General features: G+C 43.1%; 1 protein-coding gene across 26 annotated transcripts in view; it reads right to left on the reverse strand.

The window, feature by feature from the left end:
• The window catches only part of Myt1l (myelin transcription factor 1 like), a 383,678-nt gene that overhangs the window by 251,857 nt on the left and 113,574 nt on the right, over positions 1-18,247 (reverse strand). For 23 of the 26 annotated variants that reach the window (XM_076942026.1, XM_034514008.2, XM_034514013.2 and 20 more), the window contains exon 3: positions 17,331-17,430. The exons of the other annotated variants lie outside the window; for them this stretch is intronic. The gene's annotated coding sequence lies outside the window, so the exon portion shown is untranslated. The remainder of the gene's footprint in view (positions 1-17,330; positions 17,431-18,247) is intronic. 26 annotated transcript variants of the gene reach the window in all.

Genomic DNA, 18,247 nt, shown 5'->3' on the forward strand with positions numbered 1-18,247 from the left:
ATAACCTGTAAACCAAATAGACCCTGTCTCCCCTGAGTTGCTTCTAGTTGTGGTCTTTATCACAGCAATAGAAAGAAGACTATGACACCACCTTAAACCCTTTAGTAAGAACTGTAGTGTGTGAGTCTCTAGAAGGTGACCTTTGCCTGTGGGACCCGGAACACTTCACTATGTCCCTCATCGTTGCTGTGGTGTCCCTGGATGCTTGTTGACTTATTATTAAGGCCTGAATGGCTGAGGAAGCACTGGTTCTGGGTCCAGTGAGACTTTGTTCAGGCTCTGAGAGCCTCACAGAGGAAAGAGAATTAGCTGCCCAAGTTTCATTATCCTGAGTGGGTAAGACTTATTTTGACTCTGAGTCTACCTCCCATAGAAGTAGTTGGGTTCACCACTCCATTTACTTCCTCTCAGTCTGCTGATGGAAGAGAGAGACAGGATGTCCCTCTGCTGGTATTGCTTGTCTTTAAATCTATACAGTGGTCTGGAAAGGACAAACACAGGACCCTGGGCAAATATGTGTCATTATACTATGACTATCTGGCCATTTTTAACAGAACTGGGAGCTGAGCCCCAATTATCTAGACACCCCATGTGGCTGTCACTACCAACCTTGATCTATTATTACTTTGGAACTCTGATTTTAGCCATTCAGATCAACTTGAGTCAGTACCTCAACAATCAATGTCATACAGGATTGTTTAAAAAAAAAAAAAGTTGAGGCTTTGCAGGTAAGATTACCACTCGATTATCAAAAAGGTGAATAATGTAATATGCAATCTCTTAATGAAGATTTTGTAAATCAAGTTGCAAGTTAATGAGTTTTAGGGATCAGAGCATTTGTGAGATGTGAGAGCTATAGGGAAGGCAAGCATACTTATTGTTAACATGCTGTTAGCCACGATGTTTTCCATCTTTTCATTAACTCTCCATTTCTACCTTCCTTTCTTCCTGCTGCTCAATACTTGCATATCAACAAGTGCTAAGAGTTCAGAATCACATCCCAAGATCTGACAAGAAGGGTTTTCCCCTCTCATCTCCCTTCCCTGTATGACTTGCCATCTCATGCTCCTTCTTATCAACAGTTGAGGTCACCTGAGAATAAGACCTTCAAGGACAGAAGGGGAGGCCAATAGTGACCTTGTAAAGCATGTCTCAGAGGCTCTGTTAGCCTCCCATCCAAGACAGCCCAGACTGACATCAATTTTGATAAAATTAAAAATCATCTTAGAAAGTATACCACAGATCATGATGCTGCTAATATATTTTGAAGACAAGTCTAACAGTATGAAGACATCTCACACCCTGGATACCCACATCATCTTCCTGTCACTTTGTCTTCTAGTCTTCTGAGTCTTCAAAGGGTCCAGATATACAGCTGTGTTTCTGATGTAAAAGAGGGGAGGGGGATGAAGGTGATGAAGGGTGAGGGAGATGGGAGGTTATGGGGGAGGGATGGAGAGAGTGATGCAGTAGGGAGTGGGAAAGAGGGAGGTTGTGGGGGAAATCTAAGACTTTGGAAAATACAAGGCAGGGTAGTCAAGGTTTAGGAGTGAGCATGCTATGGTAAGAATCTTCACAAAGTAAAGAGAAGGTAGCACCCATTACAGAGTGCTGGTAGAAACCACTCTTAGAAGATGCTGTATGGAAGGACTTCTAACCTGTCCAGGTTTCACACCTTTAATGAAACATGGTACCTAGAGCACCATAGTTTAAAAAGTGATGTTTTTTCCAGAGCTGTGAGCCAATGAGAGGAAATGTGGCTTCTATGACCTAAAAGGCCTCTATAAAGTAGAAAAAAAAAGGAAAAAACAAAACACCAGCTATTTAGGTAGTAAACAATTCCAAGACACACTGCTTCAGAAAAAAAAAAAAAATAGTGAAAGCCAATTTGAGGACTCAATTATCAGGAAACAACAACCTGTAGTGTCCTGCAGACTTCAGGGGCAAAAGTTGAGAAAAGAAAAAAGGATTTACCCCATGTCCCAAAGAAGACTTCAGTCCAGTATTAAAAGGAAGGAAGTAAAATGTATAGGAAGTATGACAGTATACATGAAGTAAGTGCAGAGCCCATTAGTCTCCCAAGAGTCAGACCATGGAGGAGGTAGGTCTGCCTGGCCAGAAGGAGTGGTCTGAAGCTAGGATGAGGTGGGTGGAGCTGCACCATGGTCGAGTTCTCCCTAGGAGGTGGGAGAATGCAAATGGGACGAGCTAAGGACCAACATGCAAGTAAGAAGGAACAATTAATAAAGGTCAGAAACATAAAGGAGGAAATACATAGGCTCTTTAAAGGGGGCTCAGTAATGTAAGCTGCAATGGGATTAATCTAGACCAGTGCTTCTCAACCTTCCTAATCTTGTGATCCTTTAATACAGGTCTTGTTGTGGTGGCCCCAAATATAAAATTATTTTCATTGCTACTTCATAACTGTAATTTTGCTACTGTTGTGAATTGTACATATTCATGTTTTCAATGGCCTTAGGTGGCCCTTGCGAATGGGCCATCTTACCCTCAAAGGGGTTGTGACCTACAGATCTAGACCAGTGGAAAGCTGCCATTGGGTTGGAACATAGAAGACAGCTCCCAAGAACAGTGCCTCTGTGTTGCATTGGAAAGAGGACGAGGTAGGGAGCTGGGGCTAGTTATTGAGCAAGGAAGAAGGCTGCCCTTTGCTAGACTTGGGTGAAAAGGAGTGGGTATCTGGAGTGGCCTCCAACCCGTTTTCTTCTGGGTTCAGGTCTAAGGATGAACAATCATGGAAATCCATAAGAGAGAAGGCATGGGAGAACATAGAGATGCAGAGCATTTAAAAAGCTGGAAAAAATGGGGTTTGGCAAAGTAGGCTGCAGGTGCAGAGTTAGTGAGAGTCACAGGCAGCCAAGGTCAGAGCCTGGTGGGAAAGGGATTAGCCCATTCCAAGGGCCACCAATTGTAGGTTGCTTCTGGTGATAAGCTCCTGGTGGAGACTCAGGAGCATTGTCCATGAAGCTATAATCCTGTCCCTGCTCAGGGTTTTCTCTGGGAGGACCAGAGTTTCACTGGACTCAAAGGAAGACGTCCTTTTAACTCCTCTGTTCTTGAACCCCAAGGTTCAAAACTCGTTTCTCTGTTGGATAAGCTGCTTTGCCTAAATAAAACTTAAACTAAGACTTATTAACTCAGTATCATCTTAGTTATTAAAAATGGCCCTTGTTGGCACCCAAAGTCATGATTGTTGACCTGGAGAGCTAGCCTAGCTTAAATGTAGGCAAAGATAGCTTTGCTCCTCAGTGTGCAGGCTGCAAAGGCCATGGGCACTGAACATCTAATGTCAGAGGAAGACAGCATCCTGCTGGAGAGAGTTCAGGATTCCCAGGACAGCAGAAGCCTTTACATGATATGTTTGGCTCACTGGCCATGGGAGAACCTCCCTGTCTTCAAAATTCTTAGTGTGGAACAGAGATCCTTTCAGTTGTGTTTAAAATGTGGGCTGTGTAAGACATAAAAACGGCCATCTCTAAATGCTTCTCCTTTCTGGAGGGGTCTCCTGTGTTAGCTACTACAGTGGAGCTGCTGGTTATGGACTTCATTTAACCCCAGGACAGCCCCCGAGTTAGGAATGAAGTCAAAATTACCCAAACTGGTCTGTCTAGGAATCAGAGCTTGAAGCAGGTCTGGGAATTCTAAAACATCAAATTTTCCTCTGTGCTATTAGATTTCTGAACTCTATTGAACATTAAATAGGATGTGCTGGGCATAGTGTAATCCCCTGTTGATAGCTTCATACTTGTCATGTGCAGAGCCAGCCAGGGAGCATCTTAAAATGGTGGAGAGCCATTTGCATCCATTTATCTCTGTTCTATTTCCCCCACAGAGCCGAGAGCAGTAGTTTTCAATCTCATGAGTGCTGTTTCCAGGTACTGGGTGACTCAAAGCCTTGCATGTGAAGCCCAGTTTTGTCTTTTTTCCTATGTCACACTGTGCTCATAGGTAGACAGGAGCCTTCCCAGTGGCCTAAGGAGGAGAGCCTTATTATTCAGCAGCATCTGATCCAGGATGGACAGGCAGGTAGGCAGACAAGTAACTCATAAATAAACTATTGTCACTACAAGTGAGACCCTTTTTATAATAAAGTCAGTTTCTAAAGTGCACAACAAAACCATTTAATATAAAAAGTCATACTTGGGATAACTGAGCCGGGATGTCCTTGGAGGACATGACTGCGTTTTGGCTCAAGGACCCAGGGACAGGCTTTCTGGAATGGATTTGTATTTTAGGGGCCACCCACATTCTCAGCTCCATCTGGAGGTTCCTTCTGAGAGTCTGTCCCCTCCCTCAGGAGCTGGATGCTGTGACAGGGTAACCTATTCTGCAAGGCAGGCAGAGGGTATGCAGGAATCAGTAAGACATCAGTCATATCTTCAGAGAACACAATAAGGAAAGGTGGGAGGCGAGAGTGAGTGAATGTATTGTGTACATGTATGAGATTACTAAGGAGCAAATTTAATTAATAAAAAAAGAGAGCTCTTTCTTTCCTCGTGCAAGTGTAGAAAATAAACATCAAATTTAAAAACCAAATGTCGACTAGATGCTCATTGTACTCCATTCATGAGAGCCATCAAAGCCTTCTCGTTTATCACAAAGGGGACACAAGCTGCTGCTTTCAAGTCTCTCCTTGGGTTACCTGAGAGGGGACATGTAGCATTTCCCTCCCAGATACAAGGACCATATAGGCAACAGTCCTCCAGACCAAGAAGGACTGAGGTCTGCAGACATGGCGATCCTGAGCTAGAGCAGCATGGGAGAAAACCCAGCTGAGGAAGCCAGGTTCTGGGAATAAGGTCTTAGGAAACATTCAGAAAGAAAAAGGGATTTAAAAAAAAAAAAAAAAAAGGATTGGACTCAGTCAAGGATTTTATCAAATAAATGAATAAATAAAATAAAATAAACCCTGTTTTGTGGGCTGAGATGGATCAGCTGGTAAGGACCTGAGTTCACATCTGCAAACCCCACTTGAAAACCTAGGCACAATGACTTGTGTCTGTGACCCCAGGGATGGCAAGAGTGTAGACAGGCTGATTCTTTGAAGTTCACAGGCTAGCTAACGTGGCCTACTTGGCAAAGTTCCAGGCCAACGAGAGACCAGCTCTCAAACAAAAGGAAGACTAGGGTTTTCCTTTGACTTCTACCCACACATGAACATGCATGTCATACAGAGACACATATTCACACCTACACATACATACATAGACACACAAAGACAAACACATACACAAAGACAGACACACACATACACAGAAAGACAAAGACACACATACACATAATGATAGACATATACATAAAGACAGACACAGACATACACAGACACACACATACACACACACACACACACACAGAGAGAGAGAGAGAGAGAGAGAGAGAGAGAGAGAGAGAGAGAGAGAGAGAGAGAGATTGAGATTTGGGGGTTTTGGGGTTTTGCTTTGTTTTGCTTTTGTTTTCAACAATTTGAGAGAAATCCCAAGATTTCATTCAAGCTCATTTGGGCACAATAACATTTTGATCAACTTACAATTAGCTTGGCAAAATACATATTCTGTGGGGAGACTAGAATATGACAGTCAATTTACATAACTGTGGCACTGCTCTGCTTATCAGAACCTGAGGCCCTTCCACAGCACACAACACAAGCATGCCGGTCCACCCTCCACCTAACAAAGCCAGGATAGTCCTCAGCCTTTACAAGCATATCCTGGAATGGGAAGATGCAGATGTAAGCCATTTCAGAGGGGAAAAGGTGGGTCCCTATGTCAGGCTGAGTTCACAAACGGGGCTTCATCAGTTTCACAGGAAGTAGCATGCCACCTTTATATAACCAAATGTCTGTGGATTAGACTCTGGCCAAGCAACCTTTTGTAACATCACCCTTACTGTTTTAAGGTTTTTCTGCCCATTTGTGGTAGGGACAGCAGGAGGGAGGGGCCTCAGCATTAGGTGAGCATTGCTGCTTTACTTCACTGTTGATGGAAGCAAACTGTTTATCTTATCTCTGTGTTTCCACCATTGACATCAGTGGCCCACAAGAAGTCTGGATGATGTATGAGCACACAAGAAAGGACACCAGGATAAAAGTGGAGAAGTCCATGCTGTATGAATACTTTGTGGAGCTAAGCACTGCCGTTTCCCTCCTGACACCGCTACCTGCTTCATTACAAGGCACGGACACTTTGCTTTTTATCTCATTTAATTTAAAAGAAAATCTATCGGTTGCCATAGAAATATGTTTTCCTGCTGACACTGTTATCACAGCAGCTAGTCTGTAGGTTTCACAACCAGCAGCTAGTGCCTCTCTAACAAATAGGTTTGGTTTGTCTCCCTAAATGCCTACAGACAGTGGGTCCCCAGCAAAGGCTCCTCAGACCAACATCACAGACTAGAGAAGTAGCTATGAAGACTCTACAGCCAATTTCTTTCACCCTGGACTCTGTCCACTCCAGCCTAGCTCCTAAGATCCAGGTCTCCTCCTACAGGAGACAGAGCTTAGCTTTCTTTTACCCTTCTTCCCACCATACAGCCATACGTACCATGCACGACACACCCAGATCACACTGCTCACAGCAAGGGGCTTTTGAGTATGATCATGGAGATAAACCCTACAGTATACCCTTGCCATGCATATTGAAAGAGAAAGAACCTTCTGATTCCTTGCCATTGTTTCCTGTCTGCAAGGAAAGGTTTGGCAGATTCACGGGGAGCTGTGAAACAGTGTGTTTGGCACAAAGTCACCTCGAAGTAATTTGCATGTTCCAGGCTGTCATCCCCAGTCTGTGCCTGACAGGGCCTGCCGGGGTCTATTGGAAATGTGCACAACCGCATAACGCCTTTCTTCTCCGTTCTTCGTGTCCGAAAGCAGGCGGCTTGATTGAGCTAGGCTGCTCACTGTTCTGAGTGGAATTCATATTAGCCTCCTACTGTCTAATCAGTGTGGCTCTGCTCTCAGCCCACTGTCTGCACAAAGGTGCTCCTGTGTGCATATGTGCACATGCATGCATATGTGCACACACAGGTACACAAACATGCACAAACATATGTAGACTTGCACACTTCTTTACCTGAAGCTAAGCACACAGGCATTACCACTGACATGCAAAATCGGGTGAATAATAATTGGTAACATCATGTCCTTCATTAGCAGGTGAGAAGACCAGGTGGATCTGGGTCTCTGCACCCAGGAAGGGCCTGTGTTCATTGTTGAAGGACACCTGGGTATAACCCCATCTGTATTCCTATTTAGAGGATGTCCTCCTGTCTTCTAGGGTGTACTACTGTGGACCATGTTCCCAGGAATGCTATATGATCTTTGAAACAAAGATAATATTAAATATTGTCTCCTTTTTTTTTTCAGACTGTTGCCATGGCAAGTATGCATGAGGGTGAGCTGGGGCTGGAATGTCCAGCTCAATGCCATCTAGAGGAGTGCTGGCCCTTATACAGGCTGTCAACGAGCAAGCTATGATAATCAGGACAAGGTAGCCCTCCCTCATTACGAACCAGGATTCTTAGGATTACAGGTCATGCTCAGAACAGTGCAAACAGTTGCCTAACCCATAATCCCCTCTCCCCACCATGTTCTGCAGAGAGAAGCTAGGGAGGTTATAAGGACTGATGATCCAGTACATGACTGAAAAGAACCTGTCCAGCTGACATCGCTGGCTTTTCCACCTTACTGAGTTCCAATAGCTTTACATCTCACATGGAGTACTAAGGTGTGTGCTCCTGACTCTTGGTGACCAACCATACTGACCACACATAGCTGGGCTATGGCTGTAACCACAGTGTCACAGAAAGCAAACCACTAACTTCACATACAAATAACTGGCATGTTGTTGCAACAACCTACAGATCACTCCTGGAATTCACCAATGTAGGGCAGGACTGTGGAGAACCCAGAGGTTCTCGTGAAAGGGGCTATTGGGAAGGTGATCATGAAGCAGAGGGAACTGTCCTCCATGGCCTCGTGTGTTTAAGCAGTGCCTTTTCATATCTTGGTGCTATTGGGGGAGGGTTTTTGGAACCTGGAGATGGCGGCCCAGCTAGGAGAATGATTTGGTCCTGAGCTCTCTGCTTCCAGGCACACTAACATATGCAGACCTGGTGCCTCTTGCTACCCCTACCACTGATTGAGCTGACTTGATCACCATGCCTTCGTCATCAAGCTAGACCAGAGGATCTGAAACTCTGACCCAAAAGAAGACCGCAATGAGAAAAATCTCTCTCTCTCTCTCTCTCTCTCTCTCTCTCTCTCTATATATATATATATATATATATATATATATATATATATATATATATATATATAGTGGTATTGCTTCGATAAACCTGTCTGTGTTTAAACCTGTGGGAGGATTGGAACCACAGACCACAGGAGTTCTAAAACACTGTAATCAGGCTTATGGTGCCATTCCAGTGGGAGTCTGGATCAGAATACACATGCAGGCAGCAAGCATCTTGGTCAGGTTTCAGATGGGAACAAAGAGGCTGCTGGGAAGGTAGTCTGGCTAAGGATTTGTCTCTTTTCTGTCCACGTCCTGACAATTTGAGTGAGGCTGAATTCCAGAGGAATGAACTAAATTATTCAGAAGAGGAAATTTCCAGATATATTTTCACTTAGGCTGTGGCATGGCTGTTCCTCGATTTTTAGCCAGATTTATGGAGAGTGTCAGGGTTGAAAAGTGGAACAGAACGATGTAAAGAAATGTCCTGAATTATTTCTAGTTAAGTTACACAACAACTCGGATGTTTCAAGGTAAGCTGCATTTGGGGAGAAGAGAAAATGTCAGGGAGGAGGCAGAAAGGGGCTGGCCACCAGGGTGTTCCACCACAGATGTACGTGGGCCCTTCCGTGATACAACAGGAAAGAGTTAAAAACAAAACAAAATCACCAAAAGTCTAGAAGGTTTGTGGAGGGGTTTAGTATACAGACATAAACACGCTTAAGGAAGGGAAATGGAAGCAGAGGATGAACCATATTTGTAGTCTCAGGTGATGGAACTGAATAAAACCATGGCCATAGGGCTGACTTGCTGGTTCCTTGGAAACCAGATGGAATGGAGGTGGCACACAGGCTCCTCAGATGGGTAGATTTCTGGGTAGCTGTTTTCATCTCTAAACATCGGAATCTGTGGGGTCATTGATTTTCAATGCTCATATCCAGGACTTCATCTTGAAAATTGTGATACCACGGGAAGACAACTCTACTACAGACAGAAAAGCATCATTGGTGCTCCTTAGGTCTGTGGTTATAGAACCTCTCGGAAAGAGCAAGTCTAGGGTCAGCAGCCCATGCCTGGCTAGCAGAAGCAGGTATCTCAGCTGGTTCACTCCATCAGGACATAGGCACACGGTCAAAGCTCCAGACACACAGACTAGGGCTCAAGAACAGAAGGTGACATTTGGAGCCAAAGCTTGGTCAGCAAGCTCAGAAGCCCTATCTGGTGTCAGATCTTTGTGCCACCAGGTTATCTTAATGTCGTTTGTTTGGAGCAATAGTGTTGAATCAGCATATGGGAAGCAGGTCGAGAACACTCATGTCACAGATGAACTTGCGTGGTCATGCCCTTGTCAATCTTCCATGGGACAAACAGCAGAGCCACAGTTCCGGGAATGGCCTGCTCTCCCTACCCTCTTCCTAAGCACACAGACATTTACAGCAGCCAAGTTCCCTGTATGGCCTGGGATCTGACATCTGAGGAAGAGAGGGCTAAAGTCGGGCATCCTGTACTATCTCTGTGCCCCCCCCCCCAGAAACCTACACCATTCCCACAGTGCCTCAACATTTTATACCATCACCCCAGCCCCCTATATGGCTTCTACTATCCTGTAGCCCTATGAACATCCCATCCAGAAGAGTTAGTTATAAACCACTTTAAAGCACAGTTCATGAACCTTGCTTGTGGGTAGCACATCCCTGTCCACAAGTCCTCATGCCAGGATCACAGAGTAAAGTTTATCCCGATTTACCAGACACCAGTATGTAAAAGCAGCAGTGTAGCTGGGGAAAAGCTTGTGCTGGCAACTCATCTGTGGCTCATCATGAGTGCCAGATGTCATGGCCTCAGACATCTATCCATCCTGTAAGATACTTTCCTCATTCTCTGTTAATGAGGGGAGGCAGCTTGTTGGTGTTTCTAGGAGAAAGGTAGGCATCTCTCTAGGGCAGTTAGGAGCAGAGTTCGTAAGACTCTATCCACAGAAAGACTCAGCTTGGTGTAGTAACAAAGGAAGGGTTACATATCCTCTCCATCAATGATATTTATTTGACATTTTTTTAAAAACACACATTTAAAAAAAATCCACATATTAAGGTTAACTAGTGATCTTATGGTCTACCTTATGATACTGTTAGAGTAGAACACATGAATCATACAACATGTGTACACATATATACAAAAGCAGAGATATGCCCACTTACAGATGCTCATACATGCACGCTAAAGATGCACTTCATACCACATGCATGCACATAATCACATATATATGACAAAAGATGTGCACACCTATACATGCATGCTTCTATGATATACACACAGCAATCATGCTCGTGAACATCATATGCCCCACGAACATACAACACATATCACATATGCCCACACATATAGTGCTCACATGCATGAAATCCATTTATACTCATAAACTAGGTTTTGATAACAACTTATACCTAAATACTTCAGCATTTGTCCTTTAAGGGGAAAAAAAACACTATATTTTCTCATATAATATATGGATTACTTTAACCAGAAAAAATGTATGTATATATGTGTGTGTATATATATATGCGCATGTATAAAATAAAGTTCATGGTTGATATTTATAGCTCCCCTCCTGTCCATCCATCCTCCATAGCTAATTTGATAAGTAAATTATAACTAAGATACAAGCCACTTGCCCCTTTAGTGTTCTCAGGGATTTTTGCCATTTCTGTTGCCACTCTTCCGTTCCACAGCTATTTCTTGAATGTTATATTTAAAACCATTTTATTTAAATAAGTTGGGATTCTGCCCTTAAGATTATCACTCTATTATCAAGTAAATGAATAGTATAATAAGTAATCTCTTAATGAAGATTTTGTAAATCAAGTTGCAATTTAGAGTTTTAGGGATTGGAGCATTTGTGAGATGTGAGAGCTACGGGGAAGGCAAGCACCCAAAGTGTTGTTAGCCAAGATGATGTCTTCTGTCGTTTTGTTTACTCTCCACTTTCTTCCTTCCTTCCTTCCTTCCTTCCTTCCTTCCTTCCTTCCTTCCTTCCTCCCTCCCTCCCTCCCTCCCTTCTCTCCCTCCCTCCTTCCCTCCTTCCTTCTCTCTATCCTTCTTCCTTTCTTCCTTCTGCCTTCCTATCCCTTTCTCTCTCTCTCCTCCCTCCCTCTTTTCCACCTCTATAAGCTCCTCCCACTCTTTTCACTTGCCTTTCTTTTCCTATCCCTCCCTTCTTTCTCCCTCTCTCCTTCCTCCCTTTCCACACTCCTCCATCTTTCTTATCCCACGTGTCCATCACCACCATACCTTGATTTGTTCTCCTAATTTCCTAACTTGGATTTTAACCATCCAGATCAACTAGAATCTATACAACAAAAATCAGTATCAAGTGGGATTCTGAAAACATCCCTGTGGCCTGATGGCCAGGGAACAATTGTGACCCTCTTTTCAAAGCCAGAGTTCAAGTCCAAACTCCACATTCAAGAGCTCTGCTGGGGTCGACGGGTAAAGTTGAACTGTTCACGTCTATTAACCCAGAGGGCCTAAGGAACATATTAGGGACTTCCATGAAAATACTTCTGGGTTTCTTATAAAGTTTGTTTTGACTAAGAAACACATTTGTGTGTTTCAGACGTAAAAAAAGCAAGTGATGATGAATGAAGACAAATAATGAGAAATTTCTCGCTGGGTTCTGAATTATCTGCAGAAGCACACACAAACATTTCTACTGGCTTCTTGTCATCCCTAGATGCTTTATGCAAATATAAGCAAATGTACACATGTGTGCAGTCAGAGCCTTACTTCTCTTCTGCATCTTGCATTTTTCTTTGACAAAATGTCCTTGAAATCCTCCTGCAGTGGCTCATGGAGCACCACTTCATTTTTGACACAGCTGTGAAGTGAAGGCACTCTGATTGGAAAAGCTGAGCACACAGCACGGATATAAATCAGTGTGGCTCTGCCTCAGTCTTTTATGGTAAAGCCAGTAAGTCTTGGTTCTTCATGAATAGTAATGAGAGGGCCTGGGCTGTGTGCAGCCATGGAGCTACATGAATCAGGCACTGCTGTGTGGAATGATAACAGCCCTGTGACATGGTACCTTCCCACTATCTCAAATACAAAAGTGATGAGAGAGGTGAGTGTGTAAGCTCCTCCCACTGTCAGGATGATGAGTCCTCTGAATGTTTCTTTATCCTAGGTCTCCCGAGCTCACACCTCCATCTTTATCATATGTCCCTGGCCTCACTGAAACCTTCTTTGGCTCCTGCTGGATTCTGTCCAGTGGGTACTCTCTCTCTCTCTCATCCCTATCTCTCAGCATGTGGATCATCGATAACCACTCCATGTTATACAACTACAATCTGAACTCACAGTGGCGCCTTTGCTTAGCTCTCCTATCCCTGATTCCCTAGCATTTGCCTAGATTATGGGGAAGCTCAGTAACTGGCCAGAAGAGTCTTCTAAGAAGCTTCCACAGACATGCATATTCTCCTGCTTTGGTACTACACTGTAACTGCCGCTTCAGACGCTCCACTTTCCTTTCCATAGTGTGGTTAGCTTTTGAATATATACATTAAAAGACACCCCCACCCCAAGTCAACAGTTCAACACCAAAAGCTCGCCACCAGCAGAGTTCTAGTTCCATCTTCTTGTCTAGTATCTAGTGTGCAGTGCTAGATTGAAGACACCAAATGAATGCATAGCATACATTTGTGTGTAGGAGAGACATGGGATGATTTATCTAAAGCTGTTTTAATGGAGGAGAAGAGAAGCATCTATTTAATTTAGTTGTAGGCAAACTTCTTTCTCTTCCTGTACTGCTACAAGAAGCAATGAGTTAAGAAGCTGAAGACTGAGAACCTGCAATCAGTGGATCATTGTGTGTGGATCTCAGGACCTATACTGTGTGAGTATAAGGCCAAGCTTAGAAAGAGATGTTGCTTCTAGGAGGCTGCTGGGGAAGGGTACTGCAGAGAGGGCTGGGAATAAGAAGCATAGCTCCTTAGACTGGACCCCTAGCTACAGACATCTATTACAAAGACAGTAAGAGGATCTGCATTCTACTATTCACATGAGTAATATTTACCAGTGGTCATCCTGGCAGCTCCTCCTAGTGAGGAATTCATCGTAGCATCTGTCTAGCTGTAAAGTCATCCATTCATTGCTGAGATCAACCACCCACATGCCATAAAGAGCAAGCCACATACTAAGAGCTGGAGCACAGATAAGCCCTGTCTTTCCTGGCAGGAGCTCGAAGCTCTGCATAGGTCTCCTTGGTCTGGACACAATAGGATAACAGAAATAGGACAAGAGTGTGAGGTCTGGTGTGGGCTACTCACTTCACAAGCAGGCTTCCCCTAAGCTGCTTCCTTGTAAGTTTTGGTGACCAGATCCACCTCCCTGACAGTCTTGTAAGAGCTCTAGGCACCAGGTGGTGAGTGACTCCAGGTGGTGATGGAGGAGGTTGGTTCTCCTCCATCCGCCCTCATCTCAAACACAGTACAAAGGCCAAGACTGTGTACCACGTTCTGTGTTTCATGAATCAACATCATGCTCTCTAGACTTTTTCTCACTTGCTAACAATAAATGTTGATTATCCTTTAGTGGATGGGGGAAATTGGGGCTCAAATTTTATGAGGCAAAGGCAGTCGTACTTGTCCCCTGTTCTGACCTCTTGGGATACACTACCCTTCTCTCTTCAGCTACCTATACCATCCTGTGTATGGAAGCCCCCCTTTTCCTGCAGTAGAGTGACATCAGTGTTCCCTGAAAGTTGTTCTCTCATTCAGGCACTGTTTGGAGTTACAAAATAATCCAGGATGTTGCATGCAGAGGAGTCAGCTGCCAATCTATGTTTCCACTAGAAATCTGTGCTTCGAATTCTTATCCCTTTTTGAAAATAGTTATAGTTTCTAAAATTAACCCTTTTACACTTCTGATACATAAGAATTTGAAAATAAGTCTCTTTTGTGGATAATATTTTATTTCCTTTATATCTTTCTGTTTGTTTTCTTATTACATAGTATTTGAGAGAACAGGTTGAGTGAATTTCCTTTATATCTTTCTGTTTGTTTTCTTATTACATAGTATTTGAGAGAACAGGTTGAGTGAATTTTGTTGTTGCAAGTCATGGGATACTGCTCTGCACAGTAGCTCCTAACCTGTCCCAGGCACACTTGCACAGGTGTTGCTAGTTTTCTAGGCTTGCACACTTTTGCAGTGCTATGTGTGGTCTGTGTAGCCATTCTTCTTCCTGGGTGTCAGAGTTACAGGGCCTAGCTTCACTTGGTGTAAGGGTTAATCCTTACTGTCATGTAAGAAGATTTGGCATCACCCAGGAGACACATCCCTGGGGCCTGACTGTGAGAGAGTTTCCAGAGAGGTTTAACTGTGGAAGGAGGATATACCAAGGTTTTAACTTGAACAGGGAGAAAGAGAAAGCCAGCTGAACACCTTCAATCTTTGCTTCCTGACTACAGATAGAAAATGACTCCCCCTCCATGTCTTCTCTCTTCATGTATAGTCTGTGTTCCTCTGAACTGTGATAAAAATGAATGTCTCTCTTGCTTTTTTTGTCGGTCATTTTCACAGCAGTGAGACATGAACCTGGGGGATCTCAAGGTGGTCGGCAGAGTGGTGTTGGCATGGAAATACTAGAAACTCCTCAGTGAATTTTGTAGGCTTCCTGGGGCCCACTTGATCACAACAGACTATAGAATTTACAACAGCTACTGGCTCAGGCTGGGCCCTGAATAGCATCCTTTAACAAGAGTAAGCTTGTGATGGACACACCCCCAACATGCTTACTGTGGCGTCTGTAAGGGAGACTAGCATGGGGTTCGCATCTCAGAAACCCACAGGGTTATTAGCATTCCTGATGTCCCATCCTAGCTATCCATAATCATTTTGCAAAGAGAGTGTTCTTGGGATCAGCCCTGTCTGACTAGTATTGCCTGTGGCTTGTTTTTGTATGATGGCAGTGACTCGTGGCCTCAGAGTCATGAGCCTTTGACTATTGCTGTTTTCTGACTGGATCTGGAAGCCAGGATCCCTCACACCCAGGACAGTCTACTAATACTTGCTTAACTAATCACATGAAGTCATAGAGAAAGTCATGAGAACAAGTGACAGAGAGATTAGAGGCTTTAAGAAGCCCAAGGACACTTTACCTTCTTTGAGCAAATTCAACTTGCTCAACCTACATATACACATATGCATATATATATATATATATATATATATATATACATATACCACACATACTCATGCATACATACACATACATATACATATATACATATATGTGCATATACATACAAATATATACATACATATACATAGACACATGCACATATATACATATGTATATACACATACACACATACACATATATACATATACACATATATATGCATGTAAGGTATATCTTGCAGAATCAAAAAATGCCCAGGTTGAGATCCTAAAGAAGGCCAAGTTCATTGGCACATACATGGATTTTTTTTTCAAAACTGGTTGCTAACTCTTCATTTTTGATGCTTTGTTTACTTTCCATGAGGTTCATATTGGACACTTTTAATTAAACCACATTGATAATCCTCATTCATTTTTTTTTGTTTTGTTTTTTTGAGACAGGGTTTCTCTGTATTGCCTTGGCTGTCCTGGAACTCACTCGGTAGACCAGGCTGGCCTCAAACTCAGAAAACCGCCTGCCTCTGCCTCCCAAGTGCTGGGATTAAAGGCATATGTATATGTGTATATGTGTATATACATATGTATATATGTGCATGTATCTATGTATATGTATATATTTGTATGTATATGCACATATATGTATATATGTATATGTATGTGTATGTATGCATGAGTATGTGTGGTATATATATATATATATATATATATATATATATATATGCATATGTGTATATGCCCGGCTGATAATCCTCATTCAAAAGGAAACATTTATTCAATGTTAAAAATACCAATTCAATAAAGGCTCATTAAAATATTATTTTGGTAGAAAATAGTCCGCTAAGAAGTCTTATCAGTAAAACTCAATGAGATCTATGAGATCCTGCCAAACCAGGAAGCTTGTGTGCATGAAACCTACAGTTCAGAAATGTAACTGAAAGTCTGAGTTAACACTAAACCTGAGTAGGGTCTCTTGTTGTCTGTGTGTGTGTGTGTGTGTGTGTGTGTGTGTGTGTGTGTGTGTGTTTGTATGTGTGTTTTAACTGCAAGGAAATGTACAATTAAACCTAATGCCTTTCCCAAGCTGAACCAATGAGCACACTGGGTTTCTTCAGGGGAAATGAGTAGGGAGTAGAAGGGAAAATAATGGGACCAACCGTGACCTATTACTGCAGTTCACAATGCTCTTAAAGACAGCAGCCCCACCAGGCTGTAGCATATGGGAGTCAATAGCAGCCTCTCATTTCCACAGAGTGGGATGGAGTTCCATTACCAGACAGGCAAATGGGGTAGTTGGCAGACAAACAAATTACTATTGCACTGTGAACCTGAACATTCAGACCAGAGTTTCCCACACAGAGAATCCCAAACAACTGACATTTTACCAGCCTTTCCCTTTCTTCAAGAGTGCTTCATGCACTCAGGAGGACAGTAGCAGAGGCTTCAAAGCCAAACCACTTCACACACCCACAGGGTGAGCTTTGGTCTGTTCTGGGGTCTGGGTCACATTATGGTCACCCTATTCTCTGGCTCTGATACCTGGCAACAATCCCCTAGTGGTATTCCTCACTGCCATCTCACTGGATCTGACCCTCTAGACCAGAATTTGTGAACTCAAGAATATGGCCTCTTCTGCTCTGAGTGTAGAACCTGTTTGCAGAACAGGTTATGACTTTAAAGGAAACAATTCCATTCTCTCACAATTGTGGTTCAATAGCGAGCCACAGCACCTACAGGGCGCTATGTGCCCACATCATGTCACCCGTGTGTAACCGGTATCAAGAACAACAGAGCACCATCCAAATGCTCTGTGAGTATGAAATGACTATGCGGGGAAATAGATGGTGTAATTTCTGCCCCCATATACTTTGAGGGGGGGGGACCCACAGCATCAAATAGGAAAGGACTTGGTACCTGAGTTCACTGTCTCTTTGGACCAGCACTGCTGGCTCCCACCACAGGACTTGGAGATGCTAGCTGGATATTCTCACCAATTCCTCCTAGTGTTTGTTTCCTAGGGGACAGAACCATAAGGACACAGTTAGTGACAGGAGGCAAAGGCAGGCTGACCTGTGCACTGACAATTAAAACACCTGTGTGTAAAGACAGTTATCCACATGCTAAGAAGGTATTGCCCAGAATTCTTGATTTCATGGCTCAGTGTATAAAAGGTACTCACCATCAAACCTGATGACCATGGTTAGATACCCAAGAGAGAACTGACTTCTACAAGTTGTTCTCTGACCTCCACATGTACACAGTGGCAACATCCCCCCACCCCTGTTACACACACTAATAAACAAACAAACATGAAAAACAATTTAGTTTCCAGGTGATGGTGCGCCCTCACAAATAAATACATAAACAAACAAACATAAAAAACAATTTGATTGCCAGGCAGTGGTGGCCCACACCTTTAATCCCAGAACTCAGGAGGCGGAGGCAGGCAGATTGAGGCCAGCCTGGTCTACAGAGTGAGTTCCAGGCCAGTCTGGATTACAACAGAGAAACCCTGTCTCTAAAAACAAAAAAAACAAAAAAACAAAAAACAAACAAAAAAAAACCCAAAGCAAACAAACACATAAACAAAAATTTAATTAATTCACTTTGAAATCTGAGTTATTTGCCAATTTAAATACATTCCCTGTTTGAAGCTAAAACTAAGTGCACATAATAATAACGCTTAGATTGACCAACTTCAGGCAGTCTGTACAATTATTATCTTCCTCACTACTTTGATGAAATCAGGAAGCCATGTAGTAGGTGTGAAATATTTTATATGTTAATTTCTTAGAAACTGGGGTTGTTTTTTTTTTTTTTTTTTTTTTTTT

Source organism: Arvicanthis niloticus, chromosome 11, assembly GCF_011762505.2.
Source record: "Arvicanthis niloticus isolate mArvNil1 chromosome 11, mArvNil1.pat.X, whole genome shotgun sequence".
Lineage (NCBI taxonomy): Eukaryota > Metazoa > Chordata > Mammalia > Rodentia > Muridae > Arvicanthis > Arvicanthis niloticus.